The following is a 5,088-nucleotide window of genomic DNA, read 5'->3' on the forward strand; positions in this document are numbered from 1 at the left end:
ACTGGCGTTTAAATGCCAGCCAGGGTGCCTGGCTGGGCGTTTAACGCCCAAAAGGGTAGAGCTTTGGGCGTTAAACGCCAGAATAGTGCATTTAATGCCAGGATGGCACAAGAGGGAAGATTTTGTTTTTAATGCCAATTTTTTTTAAGTTTTCAAAATTTTTCAAAATCAAATCTTTTTCAAATCATATCTTTTCAATCACATGTTTTCAAAATCAATTTCTTCCTATTTTCAAAAATACTTGCTAACAATTATTGATTTGATTCAACATTTCAAGTATGTTGCCTTTTCTGTTGAGAAAGGTTTAATGTTTGAATCATATCTTTTCTTGTTAGCCAAGTCATTAATTTTCAAAATCAAATCTTTTTAAATTGTTTTTCAAATCATATCTTCCCAATCATATCTTTTTAAAACTATATCTTTTCAATCATATTTTCTTAATCACATCTTTTTCAAAATAGTTTCCAATCATATCTTTTTTATTTCTAATTTCAAAATCTTTTTCAAAAATCACTTGATTTCTTTTTTCACTCTTAGTTTTCAAAAATCAATTAGTATTTTTTCAAAATGTTTTTAAAATCTCTTACTTAATTTTCGAAAATTTCTTCCCCTCTTCTCACATCCTTCTATTTATGGACTAACACTACTCCTCAATGCACAATTCGAACTCCATCTTTCTTGATAAGTTCGAATTTTCTACCTCTACCTTCTATTTTTCTTTTCCTCTGACACCTCAAGGAATCTCTATACTGTGACATAGAGGATTCCATATTTTCTTGTTCTCTTCTCTTTCATATGAGCAGGAGCAAAGACAAAAGCATTCTTGTTGAGGCTGACCCTAAACCTGAAAGGACCTTGAAGCGAAAGCTAAGAGAAGCTAAAGCACAATTCTCTGTAGAGGACCTAACAGAAATCCTCAAAGAAGAAGACATGGCAGCCGAAAACAACAACAATGCAAACAATGCAAGGAAGGTGCTTGGTGACTTTACTGCACCTACTCCCGACTTCTATGGGAGAAGCATCTCTATCCCTGCCATTGGAGCAAACAACTTTGAGCTTAAGCCTCAATTAGTTTCTCTAATGCAACAGAATTGCAAGTTCCATAGACTTCCATTGGAAGATCCTCATCAGTTTTTAGCTGAATTCTTGCAAATCTGTGACACTGTCAAGACCAATGGGGTTGACCCTGAGGTCTACAGACTTATGCTATTCCCTTTTGCTGTAAGAGACAGAGCTAGGATATGGTTGGATTCACAACCTAAAGAAAGCCTGAACTCTTGGGAAAAGCTAGTCTATGCCTTTTTGGCAAAGTTCTTTCCACCTCAAAAATTGAGTAAGCTTAGAGTGGAAGTCCAAACCTTCAGAGAAAAGGAAGGTGAATCCCTCTATGAAGTTTGGAAAAGATACAAACAATTTATCAGAAAATGTCCATCTGACATGCTTTCTAAATGGAGCATCATAGGTATTTTCTATGATGGTCTGTCTGAACTGTCCAAGATGTCATTGGATAGCTCTGCTGGAGGATCTCTTCATCTGAAGAAGACGCCTACAAAAGCTCAAGAACTAATTAAAATGGTTGCAAATAACCAATTCATGTACACTTCTGAAAGGAATCCTGTGAACAATGGGACGAATCAGAAGAAAGGAGTTCTTGAGATTGATACTCTGAATGGCATATTGGCTCAGAACAGAATATTGACTCAGCAAGTCAATATGATTTTTCAAAGTCTGTATGGAATGCAAGCTACACCAGGCAGTACTAAGGACGCTTCATCTGAAGAAGAAGCTTATGATCCTGAGAACCCTTCAATAGAAGAGGTGAATTACATGGGAAAACCCTATGGAAACACCTATAATTCTTCATGGAGAAATCATCCAAATTTCTCATGGAAGGATCAACAGAGACCTCAACAAGGTTTCAACAACAATAATGGTGGAAGAAACAGGTTTAGCAATGGCAAGCCTTTTCCATCATCTTCTCAGCAACAGATAGAGAATTCTTAGCAAAGCCACTCTGACTTAGCAACCATGGACTCTAATCTAATCAAAACCACTCAAAATTTCATGACTGAAACAAGGTCCTCCATTAGAAACTTGGAGGCACAAGTGGGTCAGCTGAGTAAGAAAATTACTGAACTCCCTCCTAGCACTCTTCCAAGCAATACAGAAGAGAATCCAAAAGGAGAATGCAAGGCCATTAACATGACCTACATGGCCAAATTTGGAGAGGAGGAAGAGGCAGTGAACGCCACTGAGGAAGACCTCAATGGACGTCCATTGGCCTCCAATGAGTTCCCTAATGAAGAACCATGGGAATCTGAGGCTCACACTGAGACCATAGAGATTCCAATGGATTTACTTCTGCCATTCATGAGCTATGATGAGTATTCTTCCTCTGATGAGGATGAATATGTCACTGAAGAGCAAGTTGCCAAGTACCTTGGAGCAATCATAAAGCTAAATGACAAGTTATTTGGTAATGAGACATGGGAGGATGAACCCCCTTTGCTCACCAAAGAACTGGATGACTTGTCTAGGCAGAGATTACCTCAAAAGAGACAAGATCTTGGGAAGTTCTCAGTACCTTGTATCATAGGCACCATGACCTTTAAGAAAGCTCTGTGTGACTTAGGGTCAAGTATAAACCTCATGCCTCTCTCTGTAAGGGAGAAGCTAGGGATCTTTGAGGTGCAAGCTGCAAGAATCTCACTAGAAATGGCAGACAATTCAAGAAAACAATCTTATGGACTTGTAGAGAATGTTCTGGTAAAGGTTGAAGACCATTACATCCCTGCTGATTTCATAGTCCTAGAGACTGGGAAGTGCATGGATGAATCCATCATCCTTGGCAGACCCTTCCTAGCCACAGCAAAGGCTGTGATTGATGTTGACAGAGGTGAACTGATCATTCAAGTGAATGAAGAATCCTTTGTGTTTAAGGCTCAAAGATATCCCTCTGTCACCATGGAGAGGAAGCATGAAGAGCTTCTCTCAAAACAGAGTCAAACAGAGCTCCCACAGTCAAACTCTAAGTTTCATGTTGGGAGGCCACAACGAAATTCTAAGTTTGGTGTTGAACCCCCACATTCAAACTCTAAGTTTGGTGTTGGGAGGTTCCAACATTGCTCTGAGCATCTGTGAGGCTCCATGAGAGCCCTCTGTCAAGCTACTGACATTAAAGAAACGCTTGTTGGGAGGCAACCCAATGTTATATTTGTGAGGTTAGCTGGTGGGTGTTTAACGCCCAGTCTGGCACCATTCTGGGCGTTTAACGCCAGAAAGGGGCACCAGACTGGCGTTAAACGCCAGAAAAGGGCAAGAAGCTGGCGTTAAACGCCAGAAATGGGCACCAGCCCGGCGTTTAACGCCAGAATTGGCACAGAGAGCAATTTTGCTCGCCACTTGGTGCAGGGATGGCTTTTTCTTGACACCTCAGGATCTGTGGACCCCACAAGATCCCCACCTACCCCACCACTCTCTCTCTTCTTCACCTATTCACCAATCACCTCAACACCTCTTCCCCAAAAACCCCTCACCTATCAAACCCCATCTTTCTCTTCACCACTCACATCCATCCTTCATAAAACCCCACCTACCTCACCATTCAAATTCAAACCACTTTCCCTCCCAAACCCACCCTTTGGCCGAACCACAAAGCCTCCTCCATCTCCTTCATTTCTCTTTCTTCTACTCTCTTCTTTCTTCTTTTGCTCGAGGACGAGCAAACCTTTTCAGTTTGGTGTGGTAAAAGCATTGCTTTTTATTTTTCCATAACCATTTATGGCATCCAAGGCCGGAGAAACCTCTAGAAAGAGGAAAGGGAAGGCAAAAGCTTCCACCTCCGAGTCATGGGAGATGGAGAGATTCATCTCAAGGGTGCATCAAGACCACTTCTATGAAGTTGTGGCCATGAAGAAGGTGATCCCTGAGGTCCCTTTCAAACTCAGGAAGGGTCAACTTTGATCAAAGGTTGGACCAAGTCCTCATAGACATCTGTGAATAGGGCGCTCAATAGAAGAGAGAGGGAAGCTGATTCAACTAAGAAGGCATGACCTCAAGCCCATCACTAAGAAGAGGATGGAGAAAACAAGAGATCCCTCTCATCATGAAATCCCTGAGATGCCTCAAGGGATGCACTTTCCTCCTCAAAACTATTAGGAGCAAATCAACACCTCCCTAGGAGAATTGAGTTCCAACATGGGACAACTAAGGGTGGAGCACCAAGAACATTCCATCCTCCTCCATGAAATTAGAGAAGATCAAAGAATCATGAGAGAGGAGCAACAGAGGCAAGGAAGAGACATAGAGGAGCTCAAGCACTCCATAAGATCTTCAAGAGGAAGAACAAGCCGCCATCACTAAGGTGGACCCGTTCTTTAATCACCTTGTTCTTTATTTTCCTGTTTTTTTGAAAAATTATGCTTATGTTTATCTATGTTTGTGTCTTATGATCATTAGTGTCTTAGTGTCTATGCCTTAAAGTTATGAATTTCCTATGAATCCATCACCTTTCTTGAATAAAAAATGTTCTTAATTGAAAAAGAGAAGAATTGCATGAATTTTAAATTTTATAACAGATTAATTATTTTGATGTGGTGGCAATACTTTTGTTTTCTGAATGTATGCTTAAACAGTGCATATGTCTTTTGAATTTGTTTTTCATGAATGTTTGGCTCTTGAAAGAATGATGAAAAAGGAGACATGTTACTGAGGATCTGAAAAATCATAAAAATAATTCTTGAAGCAAGAAAAAGCACTGAATACAAAAAAAAGAGAAAAACGAAAAAAAAGAAGAGAAAGAGAGACGAAAAATGAAAAAAAAAAAGAGAGAAAAAAAATTTGTGATCCAAAGCAACAAGAGTGTGCTTAAGAACCCTGGACACCTCTAATTGGGGACTCTAGCAAAGCTGAGTCACAATCTGAAAAGGTTCACCCAATTATGTGTCTGTGGCATGTATGTATCCGGTGGTAATACTGGAAGACAGAGTGCTTTGGGCCACGGCCAAGACTCAATAAGTAGCTGTGTTCAAGAATCATCATACTTAACTAGGAGAATCAATGACACTATCTGGATTCTGAGTTCCTAAA

The sequence above is a fragment of the Arachis duranensis genome, chromosome 1 (assembly GCF_000817695.3).
Source record: "Arachis duranensis cultivar V14167 chromosome 1, aradu.V14167.gnm2.J7QH, whole genome shotgun sequence".
NCBI classification, from domain to species: domain Eukaryota; kingdom Viridiplantae; phylum Streptophyta; class Magnoliopsida; order Fabales; family Fabaceae; genus Arachis; species Arachis duranensis.